Source organism: Argiope bruennichi, chromosome 4 (assembly GCF_947563725.1).
Source record: "Argiope bruennichi chromosome 4, qqArgBrue1.1, whole genome shotgun sequence".
In the NCBI taxonomy this organism is placed as follows: domain Eukaryota; kingdom Metazoa; phylum Arthropoda; class Arachnida; order Araneae; family Araneidae; genus Argiope; species Argiope bruennichi.
Window position 1 is genome coordinate 28,862,833 of NC_079154.1, and position 26,191 is coordinate 28,889,023.

The 26,191-nt window shown below is 31.5% G+C and overlaps 1 protein-coding gene across 6 annotated transcripts in view; it reads left to right on the forward strand.

Annotated features, from left to right (window-relative positions):
• The window catches only part of LOC129965492 (plexin-B-like), a 734,796-nt gene that overhangs the window by 646,600 nt on the left and 62,005 nt on the right, over positions 1–26,191 (forward strand). Inside the window, exon 1 of one of the 6 annotated variants that reach the window (XM_056079428.1) lies at positions 19,016–19,369. The exons of the other annotated variants lie outside the window; for them this stretch is intronic. The gene's annotated coding sequence lies outside the window, so the exon portion shown is untranslated. Of the gene's footprint in view, positions 1–19,015; positions 19,370–26,191 lie in introns of those variants that run through there. 6 annotated transcript variants of the gene reach the window in all.

A 26,191-nucleotide genomic window follows, 5' to 3' on the forward strand; every position in this document is an offset into this window, starting at 1 on the left:
TCTAGACGATGTGATGAGAACTAAGTATACCTATTACAGCGTATCTGTTACCACAGTTTTATTTCTTCCTGTCCAAATATCTTCTGATAAGAGTTTTCCCAAATAAACATGGAACCGAGATGACAGCGTGCATAATTCCTTCATATATAATACGGCTGGCTCTGTTTGTTTGTCGTGATGTATTCCAAACTTTCTACACCAAAGCTGAAATTGTTAATGTAACTCATACTCTTATGAGGGCGCTACTCCGTAGAGCTGTGCGCGAGGGGGGGGGGAATTATTTCAACATTTGCTTAGGAATTCCCCCGAATGCAATTCATTCAAAATGCTTGCAGTGCTTTTTTTTTTTTTAATTTTTTTTTTTTTTTTTTTTTTTTGTGAAGAAATTTATTTGCTTTGCACAAAGATTCTCTCTTTCTCTCTTTTTTTTATACATATATTTTTTCGCTTTTTTTTTATATTAACAGTGTTTATACGCTTGCACCCCAGTACGAGAAAGAAATTAGACGTCATTTAAAAATATTTAATCATATCTTTTTTTTTTCTTTCTCGGTCTCTTATCTCCCTCTCTCTTCCCACTAGCAAAAAGTGCTTTTCTTACCCCGTTTCCGTTTCGACGAATTTAATGAATAAGAAGTTTGTCTTAGTTTTTTTTTTCTGTCTCTCTCTCTCTCACTCTTTATTTCATCCTTTTTGAGTCCCTTCACGATTTTTAATATTGACGGAAGTGAGGGAAAAAGGTTTTGATGAGGAAAAATATCTTCTAAAAATAGACACATTTTAATCGAGATGAATCAAAATGAGATGTTATTGGAAAGTTAATGTTATGATTTGTCCAACGTGCGGCTGTAAAATTATTGAAAAAATATTGGTTATACAGAAAATGAAATATGATGTTTTTTTTAATTTTAAAATTGTAAAATGGATTATAATGGAGGTTTTAATTCTGGAATGAATCAACAATTATCAAAAATAATCTAAATCATTAAGATTATAAATCTTAATTATGTTATTTATTATATCCATTCAATTTATGAAGAGAAGCATAACTACATACTACAATTTTTTGTTAATTGTACATTTTACTGAATGAGATATCGACTATAAAAATGTTCTTTTAATTTAATTATTTGTTGCTTTTTATTGAAGTGGAATTATGTTTATAACGCATTTACCGTTATGATAAAAAAAAAAATAACTGATATTTTTTTCCTTATAAAAAATTTCTTCCAAAAATTGTTATTCTTATTCCGATTTTCTGCTATCGTTAAAAAAAATTCTTTGCTGATATTTTTTGAAAAATCGAAATTGCTAATTTATATAAATGTTTTTATAAGTTTATATAAAATACATATATTGTGCGTATATTCCATATATGTGCGACATGTTTATTATAAAGGAATTCTTTTTTAACTCATTGCTTTTTAATGAAGTAAAATTATATTTATAATATATTTAATGTTGAATATGATGAAGATTATTTAACTATTCCTATTTTCTTCTTTAAAATTTTGGCACAATGTTTTCCTTATTTTGATTTTCTGTAGTTATTGAAAAATTAATTGCTGTCAGTTATTGAAATATCAAACTAGTCAATCAACCACCTTTATCTTTCATTTATTGAAAATCAAAGGTGCATATAATAAATAGCACATTTTAAACTTCATGTAAAAATTTAAAATGTGCATTTTTTTTTATTTCAGTTATCAATGTTATTGCAATAGAATTTTATAACTGGCAGCTAAAGGCTTTATCAATTGTCCATGTATATAATAAAACAGCGCTCACCAACAAAATACTTGTTGAAAAAACTGAACTCGTCTATTCATAGTATTTTTTGTTTACTGTATAATTTAAAAATACAAATTACATATCTCTTCAGCCGAACACAGATTCTCACAACTCAACAAACTAAAAACTATACCTCTATGGCAAACCACAAGATATATCACATTCCCTTTGCACAAAGAACACCATTCCGTACCTTGCAGAAAAGGCTAGCAATGACTCCCCCTTCATCCTCCTGCAGTTTCTCACACAAACATCTGCCAACATTGCTCATTTGTGCGCAAGAAGACATTGCGTTGTATGGACGGTTGGTTATGCGATTTTCGAAAGAATGAAAAAAAAAGGGGGGCATGAAAGGGGGTTGGATCCTCGAGTCGCAGGTGGGTGCGTCCTACCACACCACCCTACAGAGTGTGAATCGTCTTCACCTCACCTTCCTATTGTCCCAAGAGCAAAAGGGGTTTTCCGGCTTCTATTACCTGTGTGACTGGGGAAGGAAGGCATACACAAATAGAATAAAAAAAAGAAAGCACCGTAATAAAAAGAGAAGAGGATCTTATCTCCAGCTTCGGACAGATGTTCCCAGAGCCTTTATCTCTTACTTTTATCTTTCAGGCAGCGTCTTTCTCTCTTTTGGCCATCCTCGACTTCAGGTGAAAATACAAATAAAAAGTATAGTAAGGCCTTTAAGCTTGTCTCAGTCTAATAGTCCCGTCTTCCCTTTGTGAGCTCCCAGGTCCTCCTATGAAATCTTCAGAATATGGCATCACCTTTGAACTCCACTTCCCCTCCCCAAGAAGGAAACTATGCACTTTTTTTTAGGCACTGTGCCTTACCTTCTAACTAAAAGTAGCGACACTTGATCTAATTTATATGAAACTTTTTTCACAGTATCTAGTATCCTATTTACATGCATGTGTCCCACGATATATATATGGCATATTTGACAGTATGGAAGGTTTGGAAGTAAGTGAAATTGCTTTTTTATGATAATCGCCAGAGTACTTGCGTGACACGGTGCGATAAAAAAGTGCCTAATGGAAGAGACAAAATTTGCTTGAAGTTGATTTTGGTAATTAACAGTTGTTTGTTGTATCGCAGGAACGGAAATGAAATATGATGATTCAGAAATTTTAAGCAATTGAGTAGATGTTGTCATAGCCGACACAATGGTGATTCTTTCTGTACATTTATCATATTCTTGGAATTATCGCATTTTATCGAAATAGCAGCTATTCTATTCCGGGATCAATAGTTACTAGTCAATAAATTACATCACTCATTTTGAATACTTTTTGTTTTGCATTGATGATTTTCGAAGAAATTTTTTCTCTAATAACTGAGTCTCTGTGAATTTTTAAATCTAAAATTTAGCATATTGCTGAAATTTTGCTTTTGTATTTGTGTATTCTTTGTATACTATTTTTATGCATGCTGGTTTTGTCATTTATTTTTCAGGATTACTTCCTAAAAATTTTGAGTGCATATGGTGTTACCTTGGCAAATGTTTGAGCAAAATCCTCATAGAGAAGTTAAAGCAACAATAAAATTAAATTTTAAAATTGGTCATTTGAATACCTTATCAGTGATTAAGATAATTCATTGATTTGGAGCAAACATAGCATAATATTTGTATAATGGTAAAATAACGATCAAAAATAAAAAATAAAAAGCTTCATAAATGCAGAAAAACAATGCAAGTTATTTGCTTCAAGGTAAAAAAGGCACAAAATCGATTAAGTTACTGAAAAATTTGTTGTTAGTTGTTGTTACTCATTTTTCGCAACTAGGAATTGCAGGTATGGATCTATTACATCACAAAGAACCGCACTCAATTATGAGATACTTTCTTACCAGTCGCAGTAAAACAGAAGCTGGCGAATTAGTACCTGCATTACTTCAAATTCTGGATGTATGTATTTATCAGATAAGCGCAATCACCAAACACTTGTCTACTCAGTAAGCTATTAACTATGGTATTGATATTTTTCTTGTCATTATAGTTACGTCTTAGAACCGACATTACGCATCCGTTTGGGGAGGGACATTTCCTCAACCCCCCTCCTCTTTTTGTTGAGGAATTTTTTCTCTCTCTCTCTTTTTTTTTTTTTTTTTTTCCTTATCTGTTTTGAAGGATCTGTCCCAAAGGCACGTTTAAGGCTTTTCTCGAATTACCTGGAGGCAGTCATTATGCCTCCGATCACCAGCCCCTATCTGTTTCGCGGTGTCTACCTGAGGGGCTTTCTGCCCCCCTCTTGGATTTTGCCCCTTCTCCCCCCCCCCCCGTCGGATGCCTAATCTCTTTTCTCAGTCGAGAAGAAAGGGAAGAAAAGAAACGGAACTCTCTGAAAAATATTCAACCCCCACTTTCTTTTACCTGATAGACATTGAAAAGAAGGAATAGCTGAGTGATGTGTAAGACGGAAAAAAGAACAGGTTTCTTCTTCCATCAGGGAGAGAGAGAAAAAAAATATGTTACTTTATTTTTTGTGCAAGGCATTTAAAATGCGCTCGCACTTGTTCAAGCTCATCGTGGACTGGCATTACAGTGATCCAAGACAGTCAGTCATCTCGGAAAGAACCAAGGATCAAGCAGTCTCGCTATTGTGGCTTTGGGTCGTGCACCCCTGCAATGACTGGTGGTAAAAATTCGTAGAATTCTTATACTTCAAGTGTTGGTTTACATTTACGATTTCTTGAGATTCGTCGAGTGATGATGTCATCCTAGGATTCTGATGATCATACGTAAGAAACGCGTTGGTACATATATCCATTTGTTAAGCATTTTTAGCGCTTCAGAAGAGGTGAATTTTTTATTTCGATTATCACTGTTCCAGATGAGAATATAGTGAAGAATAGTGAGATTATTTATATTTTGGGGTTTTGTCGTCTGAAAAACAAAAATATTTATTGAAAATATCATATCAAAACAGTTAATTATTGCTATAATTCTGTTAATTTAAGAAATTAATTGATAAATTTGCATTTTCATCTACATTCTTATTTTTTCCTTAAACTGTCTTCATAGTTCACTCCCTTTTCGCGCAACTATTCTTTCCATTCCTATACCAGTTTTATAATGAAGGCTGATGCGCATTTGTAAAGCGCGTTTCTAATTAAAATTTTTGAATTTGTTTTTTTTTTTACTTATAGATATTAAAAATTCATATATTTTAAGTTTTTATTACATGTTTGTACCTCACATGCTCTTTGTTTGGATTAAATCTTCGTCCTGTACCGTTGATTGGATCATTTCGCAGTCTATAAGTGGATTATCATCTAAATATTTTAGAAAAGATGTTAGATTTCATCATTATCAAATTTATTAGAAAGATATGAAAAGAGCTCAGTTTGAGTTTTATTCTCTAAAACCCGGCTAAGAAGCTTTTTAATGTTTTGGTCATTATTGGAACTAATTAAACTTTTAATTGACAATTGGTTTAAAATTATAGTAAATATTTTTGAGTATATATACTAAGTAGATATGTATAATATATTCACATTTTCTTAGAAATTCTTTAATCATTTCTTAAAAATCTATATCAATTAATTTATTTCAATTTTACCCAGAAATCTGTGTATGACAGCATGTTTACAATTCCCATATTAAACATGTAAATCTTCCGTACGAACCAACGGATATCTCCTGAATAACCGTTTACGGTTATTCAGAAATTAATATTCTGACATTAATTAAAAGTTAATGGCAGAATATTAACATGAATTAAAAAAAAATTTCATGTTATTCGGAAAGTGTCTGAATGTAAGAACAATTTTAAAAAGACAAAATTTTCTATTCATAATTGCAATTTATACATTTTTTTTTTTTTTTTCATTACTTCTATGTACTGAGACAAGCAATACAAATCTGACCCGAATTAGTGTTACTTTTTCCTTCTAGTCCAAGCCTCAGAAATTGATCTTGTCAGATTTTATATTAAAAAAATTTGTTTATTAATTCCATGATATATACGCAATTTTTTACAAATTCTCTCGTGAATATACAAGAAATTGAAATAATAAAAAAGCAATACTGAGAAGATACAATTTGAAAATTAATTATATTGCAAAAAGGATAATTTCAAAAGTGCTTCAATTACATTAGCATCGCGATTATCCAATCTGTTTGGGAACATAATCATGACGGATAATCGAAAATACAGTTAACGAGTCTGTATCGAAAAACGTAATTTCTTTTCCGTTGATTAGATTTTCCCAAATTTGTTTCTTTGAAATTATTAAAATAAGTTCACAAATTCTCTCATGCATTAAAATTTTTGCAAATTCCGAAGTCATGTTAGGTTTCTATTTTTTCTTATTTCTTCTACATTTTCCCAGGTGTTCTTTAAGAATATTCCCCCTCTCGAAAGTTAATAAAATTTTCGACAAAATTAAGGTGCTATTTGTGTGTGTGTGTGAAATTGAATGTCATTTGCTCGCTTTATTACTGAAATGCTAAGAATTTAACTGTTTTTTTTTTCTAAGAAACTTCTGAAGTTATAAAAGACCATCTCTCAATAACGACCTAGAAGCCAAGCCAACTTTGAGACCCTTTTTGGAAAATTAGCCGATTTAATTAAAAAACGATAAAACTTTGCTCTAGTCTTTATATTTAGATAATAGAGATCTTGTTTAATAAAAACTTGGATAATAAGTTTTACTGTTCGAATCTATGTTGTATATCTTGCTCCATCAGTTCGAATATTACTAGCTTCTTTGCTGTTTTTATTGTCATTATTATAAATATAACTGCAAAAAAGTGTCTCAAAACCGCCCTCATATCTCTATTCTACCTTTAATGAACTAAAGAATAAAAGGTGTATATTGCTGAAGTCCAACCAAGGAGACTATTCCAATGGGGCCTGCGAACTTCCTTTGTCCCTGATAATTCGATAAATACTTCTTTATCTGCGCTTAGTGCATCCAAATGGATGAGTTCAATTTGTTTCACTGGCACCACAGCTCTCCAAGAAAAGAACAAAACCTAATCAAAAGCGATTCAGTTTCTTTACTTATTTAGAGCCGCTACAAACTATGAGATAAGCAGACGCCTGTTTGATTTCCCACGGTATGCTTTTGTTTCAGAAGGTTAGGATAAAAAGAAAATCCAACTACGAAAAAAAAAAAAAAAAAAAAAAGAATGTATTCCAGCCGTTTTATGGAAATCTGCCGAAAAGATCACGAAAGAATGAAGCTTACGTAATCTGACAATTGGAAACCTTTTAAGAGATTGGGAAAAAAATCTGCCTTCGATAAACACGAAAGAACGAAACGCATTCAGCTGTGATTGAAAAAAAAGGAAGATTTCTCTAAAACCTATCCGAAGCTCGCTTCATCTGCTGCGACGTCGAGCGTTGTACCATATCAAAAGCTTGGCCATCTTTTATTACGACGTTTATTGATACTCTGAAAATGGCAACGCGATGTGCAAGCTGGGTCGTTTTCACGTGACTCTGGCCTTTTAAGTGCCCGTGATTTTTCTTGACCCCTCCCTACCCCCCTCTTCGGGTCACGACCTTCTAATGTGCAGCGGGGCTCCTATGGTTTGGTAAAAACTACATTTAGTCAGCTGGGGTTTTATTTTATTTTTCCACTTTTTCTTCTGCACATCTTACGGCAAGGTTCGGTGTATTATCGTAATTTCCGCCTGGCCTTTCAACTTGTTTTCCGAAGAGACTCGAGTCTGGGGAATTTGAAATGAGACGGGAAAGGGGGGGGGGGATTGAAGGAGGGGGAGAGGAAATATCAAATCGGAAATGTTGGTGACGCGTAGTTTGTTATTTACGAGAGTCGTGATTTTTTGGGACTTTAATGTAGAATTTGGCGTTTTTTGAAGTTTTTCCTTCATTCCACTTACTTCTATTGCGGAAGTAAATAATTTAAAATGCCGCGCTTAAACGATTTCAGACAAGTAATCGTTTTCTGGCAATGAGCAGGTGAAATTTCATCTGCTGACTCAGCCTCCGCCACCACTGTAACCTTACAAAAGTTAATGAATTTACTTAATGAAAGAAAATTGGTTTTGAAATCGTTTGCGCTTATTATTCATTGATTTGATTTCATTTACTTGCCACAGTTTCATTAAATGAAGCTCATCAATTTCGCGAATTTAATAGAAAAGAAAATGCATAATATAAATTTTAATCTAAAAATTTCCGACATTATACTTATTTACGCTTTTCTTTTGCATTCGGCTTTTTTTTTATTACTTCCATATTTATATAATTTAAAATTCTGCATGGTATTTTAATGAGAAAAGTATTATGAGATATTTAAATAAACTCCATCATAATCGCAATGATTTGATGCTAAAAATATATTATTAAAGGGTGTCCTAAAATTAACGCTAGATTTGAATTTGCCACCATTCGTGCAGTGAAGTGTTGCCAACCTTATTCTAAAAAAAACCATTTGACAGCTGATGTGTTGTAGGCTTAGTAAAAATGGAGATTACACGATAGAACAACGTGTTAACACAAGATGTGAATTAAAATTTAAAAAAAAACAACATTTTCTTTAAATTGTTATATTTTTATTGAATCGTAAGGTACACAGAATAAGATTATGTATAGAATAAAACATGGGGCAAATGGCCTCCACGGCTGGCATATACGCACTCTTTTTATCGAAATTTTCCTTCAACATTATACATAATTTGGCTGAATTTCGTTGCTGCAGCGTTAAATTTCCTCCTTCAATGCACACGTGCCTTTGGGCTTGTTGACATAGACTTTTGACTTCAAATAACCCCATAAAAAGAAATCCAATGGTGCTACATCATACGATCTAGGAGGCCAATTCTCAAATTTTTGGACAATGATTGTCAGACTTTCATTATTTTTGAAATATTGTTCAACTGGAAAAGCATGTTGTTCTATCGTGTACCTCTCCATTTTTACTAACCTTAAACTATCAGCTGTGAAATATTTTTTAATAGGGTTGCTAACACTTTACTGCATGAATGGTGACCAAGTCTTGAGTTAATTTTAGGACACACTTTATTATATATTAATAGCAGTAGTAGTATTTGCGTGCGAAATATACACATCGATTGGTCCTTTTGTTTGTTTAAATCGTTTGTTAAAATAACATTTATTTCAATCTAACTGAAGAATTCACATGCCTATTTTAAGAAAGAAGAAAATGTACTTTTCGAAGCATATATTTAAAAAGATATATATTCTTTAAATTTATAAATCAGAAAAAGTTTTTTTTTCTCAGAAAGTTTCATTATACTTGCGTATATTAAATTCTTTAATATTATATTACAACACAGAATGCCAAAATGATTTTATTGTAAATTAATTCATTAAAATGGGGCAAGATTACTTGTTAATTGTTATTAATCAAATATTTCTAAATACACTAAATATTTAGGCGATTGACTTGATTACAATACAAATCCAGAAAGCAATCTTAATTATAACAATAATGCAGAGTTAGAAGTATAATTCCATCTAATTAAATGCATCTCGATGCTCTGAACATTAGTACTTTTGTAGAATCAGAGGGAGAATATCAAACCTAATGCTATCAGCAAAGGCCTGTAAGACATTTCTGACTGTCGCCGTCTTTCTACAAAAGCGTTAATAATTTTTATCACCTTGTCCCATTCCCAACACATCCTTGGTTTCTTTTTATTTGTGAAAAGTATAAATTCTTGAACGAAAAGACTGTCGCCTTAAGTTAACCTATTCAGTTGCAACTGTGGTTCATTTTCATAGAAAGCGTTCCCTACCTGATCATGCTTGCAAAGATTGACCATTATAGCAGTTTTTGGGCATCATTGCTTCATATGGCTATTTGTAACTTTATAAAATACATAGAATCACTGTAAACAGATAACAAAGCAGCGGATACAGTCCCCCCGAAATTTTCTCGCATACTTTGTAATAATTTCTTCCTCCGCATAAAATTAGGAATCTTGGGTAAGGTAGTAAGCACCATTTTTTTTAAAGTTTTTTTTTTTTTGCACACGCAAGAGTTGTGTTCTTCATAGTACACTGAAGAAAGCCCGTATTTGTTTATTAATTGCATGCCCTTGGCGAGCAATAACTATAAAAAAATCGATCTTTGACGATATCCAATGTTTTTGCTGAATCTTACATGATATCTTTAGCGATTAATCGTTGACAAAGATGCCAGATAATCGAATACTTATTCGATGACTTTTTCCAAATGACTGGAATAAAAATTTGACATAGATCTATAAACCACATACCAAATTTGATTTATCTAAGTCACTGCATTTTTAAGTTATCACATTTACATGCATGTAAAAAATACAGAGTGACAGACGGTCAATCCCATGACGGATTTGTTTCCAAATTTAACGCCGATCTATAATTTTGATTATAATCTTTCGATAAAATTTTATTCATCTGGCTCTTTTTCGTTGTGTAATTATTGTATTCATTCGTATTCGGTAGTCGCAGGAACAAACTTCGTCAGAATTCAAGCAAGATTTGATAGAAATATATCTAATAAGCAATTTAGCTCAAAGCGTTGCTCATAGACAGGCATCATTTTGAAAATGTGTTTTTCAGACTCTGGAAAATCTGCAACGTAGAGATTTGTTAAAATTTTTAATTTTTTTAAAATTTACTTTGCAATACTTTCTCTTTGTACATTTCGTATACGAGAAAATAATATATATATATATATATTTAATCCCCATAAATACTTTTCTTGGGCAGTTCTTTTTGATACCTTTTATCAGTTACGAAAAGTGAAATAAAGGTTAAGCAGCGCTGGTAAATGTCAGTGTTATTTGCTTTATTGAATATCAAATTTATAATTGTGATTTAATTTTATAGCATCATTATTTAATGTTTTTTTTTTGTTTCATAGATATTATCATGTGCGATTAAAATTTGGTCTTTATAAATATTTTCCCACACAAATTTGGACTAATAGAGATAGAGAGAGAGAGAAAAAAGAAGCGTAGAAAAGAGAAAAAAATTGATAAGAACCGTCACTGGTTCGTATCAAATTCTAGCCATCTTTTATTACGACATTTATGGACATTCTGAAAATATCTACTCGCCAAAGTTGCTTTCGGTTATTTCGACCTATCATATCTTCAGGTTAGTAGAAATGAACTAATAATTATATTTGCAAGTTATTTTTACTTTTAAAAAAAGCGAATTAATTCTATATGCAGCATGAAGAAACAATAACTTATTAATAACTTTAATTTCTATTTATTTAAAGAAAATTTATGAAAAGATAATGGGCATGGTTCCAACGCTTTCTCGCATACTTTCTAATAAACTTGTCATGCCAGACAGCGCCTTGCATGGCATTGGCTGACAATAGTTACGAAATATTAACCTTTGAGATGGATATAGTATTTTTACTGAATCTATCTGTCATCGTTGGCGAGTTTTTTGACAATTTGACTATCGTGTAATCCCTAGCATGCGGTTATTAGAATCCGAAAATCGAACCCGTTTTAGACGTCTTCTTCCCAACCGATTGAAACAAAATTTTGACACAAAACTATACATAATATAAAATGACAATTGCTGTCACAAAATCCCATACCAAATTCGATATATTTTAAGTCAGAGCGTCTTTGAAATATCACGTTTACATATTTCTGAAATGACACATTTACATGCTTTCTAACAGACGGTCAATCCTTTGTTGGATTCGGCACAAAATTTGAAAGGTCTACACTATAGATGTTAATTCTATGTATCGAATTTTATCTATATAGCTCCCTCAGTTTTGAAGTTATAGTGTTAACTTATATTCGAACAACCGGACAGACATACTATCTCTGCTCGGAATTTGCTCAAAATGTGATAGAAATCTACTAATTTAATATTAAGGCTGTATAGTAAATTTCAATCACCTATATCAAAGCGTTTTTAAGTTATCTTTGTCACAGCCATGCAGATAGACGGACATTTTCCAAAAATATGTTTTCTAAAATGTGGAAGAAGAGGTCTAAAATGTGGAGATTCGTCAAAATCACGAGTTCGAAATTTTTGACGGTTATTATACTTTCTCTACAATATGAAAAAGTAGTAAAAAGGTGGATGTTCAAATAAAGTGATTACGAAATAAAGATGTGAGTGTATAAGTGTGATTGATTCACTAATCATAAGTAAATAATGCTTAATGTTAGTAATATAAGAATGTAAACCAAATAATCATTTGAAAGGGTTAGTTGCCAAACTACGTTATTTAAAAGACATTAGCGAAGGAACAAATAATTTACGGATACACGCACAATTAGTAACGTTAATTTGTGGATGCTGATTCAATATTGTACTTTCTTAAATAAGCATACAGTTTAAACAATTCAGTCGAAAGAATAAACAGTCCCATAGTCAGTGAAGCTTCAAATCCAATTAGTTTGGGACTCTCTGGCTGAGCATTCTTGTTGTGGATGCAAGACATGGTCCATTGCTACAAGTTTTACACAATCAATACCAGTTCCAAACATAGATCTGAAACATCCGCCATCCATCAATGCCAGTAAGTTACCTGGGAACGTTTCAATTGATGGAATTCCGGGGCTCACTTTCTTGGGAATCCATCAGGATTGAAACCACCTAATGATCTCCCTTTTGTCACCAAAACAAGAACTTCGGTCTCACGGTCAGAACTGCAGAAGCAAAACAAAGCAGAAAAAAAAACCTTCCCTGCAACGAAAACTCCATTACGGAATCATCCACCATTCACTTTGGATGGGGCACATCCATCACCTCACCTCCTGCCTTTGGGAAAAAGAGCGTCTTCTGAAAGGATGGACATCAGGACAAGAGTGTTTAGGTAAGAAAACTTAAATAAATGGATATGCATCAATTCAATTTTCTTGAACCAAAGCCGGCCCACACAAGCAGAAGTCACCAGACACAATGTCCACAGATGTTTTTCGACTTTTATAATCATGATTCTCCCCTCCCCCTTTTTGTAAGAATTATCGACTTTTTCAAACGATTGGATTTTCTGTGGTTTCCAGTTTATCCGCTATAAAATCACTTAAAGACTGAGTGCATTGAAAAGTATTACTGACAGGTTTTCTTTACTCTACCAATAGAAACATCCATCCTTATGTGTTTGAAATATTCATACGGATCTTAACCTTAAATCGAAAAGTTTTGAAAAAAACTTGCTTTCTTCTGCTAGATTTGGACGCAAGCAGTATGAATCGAAATTTGAAGAGGCTTAATTCAAAATATTTCTCATGAAACAGGATATTAATCAGCAGAAGTTTTTCTTTTTTTCTGTTTTGTAAGGATTATCGACTTTTTCAAACAATTGGATTTTCTGTGATTTTCAGTTTACTCGCTATAAAGTCATTTCAAGAGTGAGCCCATTGAAAAATTTTGTTGTCAGATTTTCTTTATACTACCAAATAAAATGTCCATCCTTATGTATTTGAAATATTCCTTAAGAACTTAACATTAATTCAAACATTTTTGGAAAAAACTTCCTTCCTTGTGCTAGATTTGGACACAAGCAACATGAATCAAAATTTGAAGAGGCATAATTCAAAATATTTCTCATGGAACAGGATATTAACTAGCAGAATTGTTTTTCCTCGAATGTCTCATAAATTATAATGTGTTTTAAAGGCGTGTTTTAAGTTTAGTTTCAACGTACCTACTATTCGTTCAGTATCCCGAGACTATCACTTTTCGAAGATTTTGTCTCGTTAAGGGGTGAGAGTTAAAAAATGCGCATATTTCATTTTTTTTTTTTTTTTTGTCATTCTTTGATCTCTATTCTGCCCCATTAGATACTTTTTTGTTCAGCTTTTTTTTCCCACGTATATGTGAATATTATGTTGTTTTTGATCGTACTATTTTATTTTAGATCAAACTTGCATATTGATAAATTGTTCCAAATTTTTTATTATAAATTATAATTTTTTTCCCGACAATATTACGAGCTATACGCAGTTTTTATGCTTTTTTCGTGTATAATCCGATTTCATCTTATTGGTCTTGATCTGCTCCACAACGACCCGCCTACCCGAAAAGGGTTGATGTTTTTGTTAAATGTAAACATCTCCTCCTTTCATCTTTCCTCTCACCCCTATTTTGATTAAATAAACGCACTTTGAGGCACACGCAAAAGCGCGAAGGTTTTCGAATCCGAGAACGCCAGTATAGCGAGTGATACAAACACGCATTTTGAAACAATACCTCTCCTCCCTTCTACCGATTTCCCTGTTAATCAGTTTTAATTTAAAGATCTCATATTAAAATTCATGCATCAAGCTTTTTGTAATTTTGAGTCATTATGCTCACGTACACAATAATACATTCCGGCAGACTCTCAGTCCGATTATAAATTTATGCCAAAATGTGATCTATATCAATAATTCTAGTGATTAAATCGGTATAAAATAATAAGTCCGAATTATAATAACAGATAATTCCAAAAAATATTTCTTTTATTAAAATGTTTGGGAAATGGATATCCTAGAAGATTCATGAAAATTTCGATGTCGAATTTTGGTACAATTACTATATTTTCTGAATTTGTAGTACCCAAATGGGAAAGTAAGAGAAAGAAAAGAAAAGAAAGATATGATTAACAAAATGGGAATTGACTTTCTATTCCCCAACTTAAATATATAGAAAAAATATTAAGAGTAAAATTAATCATTTCACTTCTCGCAAAGTATGAGGATAAAAATAAGAACCTTATTCTTTCATTTTTTTAGATCAGGATTTTTTAATAAAATGGTCCTGAATATCAAAATATATTGCAAGTTCATAAAATATAAACAAGCAAATCAACTTATTGCCAATGGCAATTCAAATTGACACTTCGAAAAAAAAACTACATGTAGTCGAATAACTGATGTGCTCCTACGCGTCTTAAAGCAGGAATTCTAGGAAATTAAATAACCTAGATTTTTATTTTCTCGTAAACATAGTATAGAGAAAGTAGAGTAATCGTCAAAAAATTCGAAATCGGAATTTTGACGAATTTCCGTGTTTTAGACTTACATGAGCTCGGAAAACACATTTTTGGAAAATGTCCGTCTGTTTGTCTGCTACAAAGATTACTAAAAAACGCTTTGAGCTTAAACGGTTGAAGATTTCGAGATTTTTATCAAATTTTGAGTGAAATATGTTCAGAAGAAGTTCGTCTGTCCAGCTGTTCTAATATAATTCAACACGATAACTACAAAACGAAGAGAGCTAGATGGATAAAAATCTGTAGATATCTATCAAATGTTTCGCCAAATCTAATTACGGGTTGATTGTCTGTCGGTCTTTACTTTCAGAAATACTTAAAGACCATAATTCAAAAACAGAATGACTTAAATATATCAAATTCGCCATGAGATTTTGTGACTACCTAATGCAATTCTGTGTCAAATCTTTCATTCTAATTGATTTAGAAAACCGTGTCTAAAGCATAAATTCGATTTTTGGATACGATTGGCTGCATGTCAGGTATTAATCGCCAAAAAAAAAAAAAAAAAAACTGCTAAGGATGACATGATAAATTCAGTAAAAATGCTAAATTCGTGCCAAAAGTTCCTATTTCGTAACTATTGTACGCCAATGCCATGCTAGACGTTCTCTGGATGACAAAATTATTAGAAGAGTATGCGAGAAAGTTTTGGGGGTGTCTACATCTGCTGGTTTATTTATGATAGAATGATTCTCCCACATTTTTCAAGACACGTCTAGAAGAAATAATAGCTTTAACTAGGGAAAATGTAAACAATGAGATGTAATTAGAATAATTGCCACTTAAACTTAACCTATGTGGATCCCAAAAAAATGTAAACGACGGGAATTTGAAAGCGGGATAATACTCTGTGGCGTAATGGGGAGTACAGATGTGCAATGAAGAAAAAACTTTAATTTTAGTTAATTTTTAAAATCAAACATTTAGGGGGAAGGGTGAAAAAAACAGCACCATATTCTGAGCGGGGTTACTTGCTACGTCATTACTGTTATTAAAGTTTCATTTCGCAGAATTTTTTATATGAAAACCCGAATGGCATCACGTAACTTTTTCGATACTGTGAACTTAACTCAATCAAAGTCTATAATTATGAATGCTATATTGATTTAATGTGTAATATTATTTTCACATTATGTACAGTGAACTTGTGAGAACAGACTTTACGATTTTGGTTTTTAGAATTAAATGTGAAATTAGCTTTCTGTCATTGATTTTCCATACCAAACCATCAAAACTGGCTTCAGATATGTCCAAATCTAATTTATTTAATCGTTTTTTGACGTTGGACTTTTTAGGATGCAAAATCAGATTTTTCATGCATGGGCCACTAAATTTTGAATTCTGCCATCAAGCAATCAAAACTTCAAATTCCTGATACATTATGCTGTCCTTTTTGCTTAATTATGTATACATTAAACTATCACAAACTTTCCATTTTTTCTTTCTGTAATTTTAGTTAAAGCGAAACAGGTATCATGAAATGGAACGCATAATTAAAGCCCTGCATTAATAAATAATTCATGTACAAAAATTTTAGAATCCATAGTTAACTGAAAGGCATAGTCAGTTGGTGATTAAGTTCACAATATCAAGATCTGGTGTTAGAGATAGATTCGTTGTGTCTGTCGATATTTTGAAACTGTTGGTGGCATGGAAATTTGGAATTTTTTTACTCGGTTGTCATATTTGCCATCTGAAATTACAGGATTCATTCCTATGGGATAAGATAAATTGATAAAACTCAACAAGTCCAAATGAAAATTTCAGTAAAAAGCCAGATAGGAAATTTTAATTTCTAAAGATTCTTCAATATTAAAAAAAATAAATCGATTCCAAAAAATTGTTTCACGGTAAATTAAACAGTATTGAAAAAAACTGTACGGTAAATTAAACTGAATGTAAAATTAATGAATGATACTGTATCCATAAAAGTTGAAACTACCAATATTTCTTCTGAAGAAAATGTTTCAAACGTATCTAAGTTAACCAATTAACTGTTTTTGACGAGTATACTCGTCATGGAAAAAGTACAACATTTTGCGTTATGACGAGTTTATTCTATGGCAATTATTAAATTTATATAACAATTGTTTAATTATTTTATTTATAATTAATTAATTATTATATTTATATGATATATATTTATACATGACATGATATACATAACAATTTAGATACGTATTTTCCGAAGAGATAGAAATAATTAACTGGTTAAAAATGAATATCAGTATAATGGATTGCTATACGATCATTTCTTTTGTCAATGTTTATCATGACAATAATAATGCACTATTTCATTTTTTCTAATCGAAGGATGTGTTTTAATTTATAATCCATTCATTTACTTTTTACTGTAAAACAAAAAACTTTATTTTGCGCAGTTTATATAAAGGATGTTCATTTTATTCTATCAATTTTTTTTTTTAAATCTTGATTGCTTTGAAAGTATTGCTTGACCTCGTTGTTAAGTTCACAGAATCTCTATACATAAGCAAGATCCGTTATTTGAATCAATAAACAAAGGCACCATCGCTGAATAAATAATTGAAGTATTTCGGTGAGTAATCTGCGGTTAATAAGCTTACAAACGTCGTTTTGTCCCACGTGATCAAGTGCATCACCTCATGGTCTTATCGGTAATTCCATATTTGACAAACGCATCCGTTTCCGAAAGAAAAACGAGGATTAGTCATTTGAAAGTAAACTTTGACATTAATTGAGGAAAATTTTACCAAGATTTTTTTTCTTCTTTTTCTCCCATTCATATTCACATCTGTCGCAATTAGAAATGAAATGCACCATTTTTTTGGTTGTGTGTCCTTGTACCCCTTATTAATTAAGGGATTAAACGGGAATCGTCAAAAATCTCCATCAAGGGGGATTATTCCGCGAAAATAAGAAGGTATCCGAGGTAAGCTTTCCACCCCTCTAACTGTCAATCAGCACCAAACATCCCATTTAATACCGAATGGGAAAACGTGGCCGCAAACTCGAAAGCTTGCTTAATTCCCCTCCTATGTTCCTGTCACTTCACAACGCTTGATGTGCTGCTCTTCTTAAGCAACAAGTGACACAGAACCCGTCATTCTCCAACATAATTGACGCCACAGTACGGATGGAATACATAGAGAGAATAAAAATAAGCACTGAAGCAGCAGTTAGATTCTCTTTTCATTACACCTCCTTGTCTCCTCATTCCCATTTTTCGCAGTAGAAATGTTCTTTATATTCGGTTTGTAAACGGTGATTAATCAGTGCTGTCAATCTGTCTTAATCGCTGGCACTCTGCGCCTTAACCACTTTCTGGTCGAAGCTGCTGCGATTAAAAAAATAAAAAATAAAATAGGGCCGCCACTTAAATAGCTTTTAACATCTAAATCCCTTCACATATACGGACGTAAGGCGAAAGAATAAAAAAAAGTAGCAATAAAGAAATGCCGAGCAAGGCGAAAAAAAATAAGGAGGGCGGGTGGGTAGTCCCGAGAGGTTCTTCCCCTCATTTGCACCAGGCTCTCTGATGCATTTAGTTAAGAAATCTTTTGCACCCCTCCTACCCCCGCTCTGTTCGTACATTCTGTTAAAATCGTTTACAATGCGACTTCAGTCACTCTTCAAATTCAGTAACGAAAACAAAATAGGAATAGAAAGAAATCGGAGAAGAAAGTCACACATAAAAAAATTAAAGAATAATAAATAAAAAAAAGAATCCATTAGCTTCACTTCCAAGGCTTGGTAGCAAAGAATATAAAAGGTTTGTTGGAAATTGGGGAGGGGGAATATGTTGGCTGCCCTCTCTTGCTATTCACAATTCTATAATAATTACCTTTCCTAAAAACTTGTTTGATTGTGTCCGAGCCAGCTACAGACGTAGAAATATTTCTACAACAGAAAAGGAACTCTTCTTCCGCTCTTGTTTATTTATTTCATTTCTTCAGTTTCGTCCCGCACCTCTCTTCCTCTTTTTTTTTTTTTTTTCATTCATTTTGGTTTTGTTTATTATTATTATCATTTCAGCAAGTTGATCGCTTGAGCCATTATGATTGGCCCGTCCCATTGTTCGCGAATACGTCACATGGATGAAGGTTTTTCAACCATTCAGAAACAAGAGACTCGTGGGGGGGGGTAGTAGACGACGGAGAATAGAGAGGCGAGTGGAAAAGTAAGCAGCCAGCACACAAGAAGAGGGGGGAGAAAAGCGAGTGGAACTTCTTTTGATGGGGTGTCTAGTGTGGGGGGCGAAGAGGTGGCGCAAATGCACTGGCGGGGTGGGGGGTGCAAATTACCCTTCCCCCTCGCGCAAAGTCGGAAAGAAGCCGCAGGGTCGGGGATATCACCAGTTGTTGCTTGGTTCGCGAACGTGTGTGGATGCCCGAATGAAAACTTGTGCCTTGGAATTTGTTCTTTCGTTCTCTCTGTTTGTAGTGTTTTTGATGGATGCGTTCTCTGCTTTTACGATCGCGCTCACGGCTCCTCTGCAATAATTAAATATTCTTATTTATAAAAATCAAAACGGCGTGATTTCATGTTGTGGATTTAAAGCGTGTTTATATTTATCTCGTGTGCCAAATCGTTTCTCCCATCGTATTGGTTCCGTCCTTATATTTCGGTTCGCGGACCGGCAAACCTGTGGGTGAGTAAACTTCACTATTTGTTTTTGTTTGCTCTGCGATGTGTTCGCTCTTTTTTGTTGTTATTGTTGCTGCTTATCGGAAACGCTGCTCATATTTTTATGGTTAATAATTTCTGAAGATTATTATAAAGAATTTGTAAAATAAGTTTTAGTTGATATGAGGTCAAATTTTAATTATTGTTTATCGAAATTTTTATAAATTCTTCGAAATTTGTATCTACTACAATTTTATTATTATTATTTTTTTTTTTTTAATTTCTGTTTTAGACGAATCTGACATAAAAATTAACCACCAATTTATTTGTTTCCGTTGAAAATGTTCCGCCTGTTTTTGATTGTATCTTCTATTACTAAGTGCCATTGTAATAAAATTTACAAAAATAATTATAAAAAAATACACTAGCGACTTATAAACATAGTATATAATACCGTGGAATTTAATTTTAACAATTTTCAGTGAGAATTAGGGATAAGTTCGTCATTATAAAATACAAGCTCATGATCTTCCCATATTTTCTGGTATAACGAAAGATTTATATCTTGTGAAAAGTTCACTTTTTGTCATTGTATCATAATTTGAAAAATTGACAGAAACGATGTATCAAAATTTACAATTGTCTCTGTAGTCATTATAAATATTTTGCGTATAAACAACATAATACAATTTACGAAAAACTTGTAAACTGTCGTGTTAACAGATTCAATCTATATTTAGTAATATTCTATAACATTTCATGTCAAAACTATCATTTAATTTACATAGTTTTTAACAGTACTTAATTATGTTAGCATATTAAAAATTAGTCATGTAGTTAATTCATTGTAATCTTAATGCACAAGTTTTTTTTGTAATAAATATTTTATACAATGGAAACATTCTTTGACATTATTTTTTTTCATACTATTTAGTAAGAGCTTTTGCTGAACATTTATTACTTATGTTTGGATACATATTCACAGTAAATGTTCTGAAAAGAATGTTTTTTATATGTCGAATTGCAGTCTATGAGTATAAATTATTCACAGCTAAAAGTTTAGACAAACTATTGAATCAGCAGTATTTATTTTTTAAAATTGCGATTTAAAGTGGATGTTTATTATTAAATTTTTAAAATTTTATTAAAATGTTTGAGATTATGTATAATATAATTTTCACATCTAATGACATATTTCTTTGCATTTTTCTTTACTGAATTAGTTAAGAACATGAAGAAATCTCATAATTTTGTACATTTTGTTGACACGTGACAAATGAGTAGTTGAGTTTCCCCCTGCATTTAAATATGCGTTATTTTTATTTCCACCTAAACAAATATTGTTTTAATAAGTGATTAATACAGACAGGAAAATATAACAATTTCTCTATTTTCCCTTTTTGATGTTATAAAATGTGACCTTTTCGCTGTTTTGTATATCTGGCTGTAGTGTTAATGCTTTTGAAAATTATCATCAATATATTCTATTAAATAAATAGATGAAATTTCAAATTACAAACTTGAAATATTTTTTTGTTTTGTTATAATAATAAAGGATATTTAGCTTGATTTAGCTTGAACTGAAACTGTAAACAAGATTTCAGAAAAATTACACGAACTGTCATCATTGAATATAATTCGTACATAAAAGCATGTATTATAAACGACGAAAATAATTGGAAGACATTCTTCCGGTTATCTAAATAATCTAAATTAACTGCTATTATAAATGTTTGAAAATAAAATAAATTCTGACTTTCTAAAAGCAGATGTTGATAAACAAGTTTGCTGACGGTCTTATCTAAAATTCAATGATGCGTGTACGTGGAATAACTATTTTAGAAAGCATCAATAATTGGAATTCAAAATAGTTGTTTTGTAATTAAATATTAGTCTATTGTATAAATTTACTTAGTTCTTGAAAAAGAATTACATGTAATAAAGATACAAAGAAATCCACTTGTCGAATGGTTAGATAAATTGTTCCAATTGCATTGTTTCTTAAACATTGTATCGCTATTTTCTGCTCACATTTTCAACAGTGAGTTAACTAATAATTTACTGATTTGCTTTGTTCTGGAATGGAGTTTCGCTTGCTTCAGGGGAAAAAAATGAAACCATGCATCTACTATTGAGTCACGACGAGCAGCGAAGATTTAATGCATGTGCATAAAACACCACTGATGTAAACGAACGTTTAATAATATACTGGTCGAGAGACAAATTATAGTTACTCGCATTAGCATACGAGATGGAAACGAAATGGAACTCATTATGGAAAACGGGAGAGGTTCACTATTATTTAATTATATGATGCTAAAATTCTTCGTCACTGTTTAGAAAAGAGAAACACCAGCATGTTGGCCTTAGATGGAGACACATCGTATAGTTAACAGATCAATAAAGCTTGTAATTTTCGGAATCACAATTCTCTCCTTTCTAAACACGTGTCGCAGATGTTAAGTATTTTGTTTTGCTTTTACATTAAATATTATATTACTGAGCTATCTCTTAAGATAGTAAGGTTTTTTTTATATATATATAATTCTAAGGTGCAATGGGTAACGCTGTTGAGTGTTGAGAATTTTTTTTAAAAAAATATATAACATTATAAAACTGTAAATATTTATCCAAAAGGTACATTAAATGATTATTGTTCTTTTAATACTAAAATTTGCATTGTTGACCGAACATTTTCTACTTTTAAATCTATTTCTTAAATTCAGTTTATAAACTAGTAAATTATTTCCAGTAAAGATATCTCTCATAACTAGCTATACAGAATCACTAAATATATAGAAACTATCATTTATTATTTTTATTACATGTCTTTAATTATTGGAAATAATCAGTGAATTTATTGTTTATATATTATTTATGAAAGATATATATATATATTTAAATTGAGTTTTCTATTATATAAAATTAATCAAAGAAATGATGTACACATATGTTAAGCTTTCAAAAATTCAGGGCGTTTCTCTTCCAAATCATAGTATTAACAATTTGACAGTTTTAAAATTCATCACTACGTCCGATTATTAATTTTCATTAATCATTCAGTTATCTCAGTTTGCTAGATTTGAATTTCAGTTTATTTTTGTGATTTCCGGTTTTATATGTCGCTTCAATATATTTTGGAGAATAAGTTTTCGAGATTTGAGATTTCTATTATAATTTTTTTGGTCTATTTTTCATCGTTTTTCTTCTGCCTTTTTTAAGTAGTAGGTTATTTTAAAATGTCAATAAGGAAAAAAAAAATCTATTTCCATCTAAAAAATAGGACTAAGCGGCGGATTGTTTTTTGGTGAGCCTTTGATTTTTCAATAAACTACCGCTTGATATTTTTACTCGTCAATAGAATATTGGGTGATAAGTTGATATAAATCAAACAAAATACTGACGCATAGTTACATAGAAAATTAAAATAAGAATTACAAAATTCTTAATCCAACAGAATGATCATGTTTAATTTGAACTTTTATAGAAAAGTCCCATAACTAGGGTATTGCCCGAAGTACGTAATTTTATTTCTATGATTCTAAGCAACAAATTATTTTTTCACGTCAAGAAAGGGAAGATTATGTTATTATCTGATATAAACTATGATATTCTTAAAGTAAAAACTAAGAAGGCGACTTGAGATGCGGCGATTGCGAACAGGAACCACAGTAGAATTAGAGGAAAGCATGACTGGTTACTATGCCCCGGCAGGATGGATTGTAAGGGGTCAAAGAACAAACGTGGGTTCCATTAACTTAATTTCAGTAAATTGCTGTAAGAATTTTGGAACTGCAGATGTGTGAAGATAGGAATCCTGGAGTTGTAGTGAGTGATTCAGATATTGCCAAAAACTTGAATATCGAGTAGCGATACATTTATATTTTTTTTATTAAGAAATAAAATTACGAATTATAGAAAATAATTTTTAAAAATATTCAAAATGAAAAAGAGAGAAAAAAAATAAGGTTATTATTATTAGGTTGATATACACCGTAAATTCCTTGTAAATCTATTTAAAATGCAATTACAGAAACCGTAATTGTCGTTTGCTTTTGGAATAATTAGTGAAGAAGGAAGTGATATATAAAACATTTTACAAATTAATTAATTCATAACATATGTACTTTTACGTGATATGTTGTGTATGTTCTAAATTTTTTTTAAAAAAGAATCTTTATACTCAGTAATAATTGTATTATCTCTGTTTCATTGCTGTGCAACGGAAGTTAAGACATATCAATTTCGAAACCAAAATTTTTCGACATCAAATTCTTTCTGTTTTAGACATAAAAAAAATAACATATGTAAATACATACATACATTGTTTGTACATATGTAAATTCTTTGTGTCTAACGTATGAATTGCGATGTGATTGGAGCTCAACTATATTTATAGATGGACTATAGATGGACTATCTTCCACGTCTGAAATTTATTTCTCTGTGCGTATTAATAATAGCGTGGCATCGTGCGCAATAATACTGCTGAAAAAGTGATAACTTAATCATTGTTTAAATTAAATTTTACTGTCTGTAAGAATTATAAAAGAGGAGAGATGGCCACGAAGATAGAAAAGCCCATCTCTAATTAAAAGTAATAAATTTCTTATAAAATAATTAATACATCTGAACATTCGATTTATTTTAAATTCACTAAGCAAATTCTGCAACAACAGAATAAATGATTGAAGTAATGGTTTTCAATTAAAAATTCTGTATTATTAGTTATTGAAAGGGAATTAAAATCAACTTCTTGTTTGGAAGATCAACGACATATTCTGAAGAAGAAAAAAGTAATATATAACATGAATTATAATATTATAGTATGCATTTTACATTTTTCAATGATTTTTATAATTGTCTGTGGTCTACTGAGATTTCATAGTACAATTCATTGGTACAATTGTTTTTCTGCAGCCATGCTCATTTAATTTTAAGTAGTTATATGCAGTGGCGGATTTTTAATTAATCAATCTAAGCACCTATTTATGTCGAAGATGTTGAAGATTTCCAGAGACGGGTCGATTAAAATATTATTAATAAGCTTTATTAGATCAATATGTAAAAATGACATTCTAGGAATTATGAAGTAATATAATGATTAACATGTTATTAAGTATAATTGGTCATTTGTTTTATTAGGTTGACTTTGGTGTTTGGTACATTGGGCCACTGTTTAAATAATATTATACAAACTTGGCTGTTGGTCAGTAATGATAAATAAAAATATTTCACATTTTCACAAAGCTACTAGAATAAAAGAATGACATAAAATACATCTTATTGATTAATTTAAAAATGCGTTGAAATGTGAAACTGAATGGGATCAGTTTATTAGAAGAGGGACCTTATAATTCGCACTTCTTCAGACCACAAAATGCCTAAATCTACTTCTGGTTATTCGTAAGTATACACTTTATTGGAATGCAGAGGATACTTCTTCATGATATTGTGTGGATATGAATTATGTCATTGTATTAGTTAATGTTTTTTTTTTCCGATTATCTTATTTGATTTTTCGCAAATATGCAGCTGGGAAATCTTACTAAATTTGCATTATCAATATTCTGCAATTTTCATTAGCAGGCAGTCGATGTATTGCTGATGTAAGCAATATTTTATTTATATCTTGGCAATAACGTATACAATGTATTTGACAAAGCAGAAATTTGTTTTTCCACTGTAAATGTCTAGCATATCGTTACGATCTCATACCTATAAATGGCACCAAAGGAGGTTTAACAAATACTAATCTTTTCATATTGATATTCATTTTCGTTTTCTTGCTAGTTACCAGTCAAGTCAGCGGCTTGAAGTCCCGCTTTTGCACTTGTTTCTCTTTTCTACGATAAAACATTCCGAATGAGATGGATTAACCTTCTTCCTCTTAAGTTCTGATTCTGCCGGTACGATTGTGCTTCTCAGCCAGGGGCATCTTAGAATTCAGGTGTTATGACTCATTGAAAGAACTGTGTAGCAAGATCTTTTTAGCAGGTTCAGGACTTATGATCTCTAGTATTCGCTTGATTTATTTTCAAACTGAATATTTTTAGTGCAGGAAAACCATTGTTAATACCGCTATTTTATCGGAAGATTGATTTGTGTGTATGGCGAACCTGCAGTTTGCTGATATAGTTATTTCTTTAGACATTTAATCATGAATCAAAGTAGTTTGAGTTAGATAGTTCTTGTGTAACAGTCTCTTCTTGCTTCATATCATAACATTAATTAAACGAAACTAAGCTAAAATAGAGAGGCCACTACGGATCTGGACAATAATTTCCCCTTATAATCATGTATTTATATGAAGTGTTTCACCATGCAGAAATAAAAAGGTGCTTTTGTTTCACATTTGCAGTGAATAATGTAGTTAGTAGATACCGATAGATAATGAAATGGTGGGCATCCACTTGTGAAAGTCATCCATCGTTAGACCTTGATGTAAGATTATTCTTCTTAGATTTTTTTTTTTTTTGTCTCTCTTTTTCTCTATGTGTGTGTGTGTGAAAAATTCTTCGTGACCTAAAGCTGGTTAATAAATAACAAAGTAAAGTATTATATAATGATATTAAATTTAATTTCAATTATTTATTGAATTTTGGGGAAATGTATTATATCTATATGATTTTTAAAAACTGTTTTTGTTTACCAAAGAAACTTAATGAAGAACGGGGTATGAAAGTTTTCAAGATCTCACCTGGAATCACGATCCATCCTTTGAAGAAAGCGTTATGTGAATAAATTTGTATCCATTCCTCATTATAAATAATAATAATAAAACTGTTATTAACAGAGGAACTCCTTAGAAATATGATGTTTTCAACATTTTTGATTGTCAGACCATT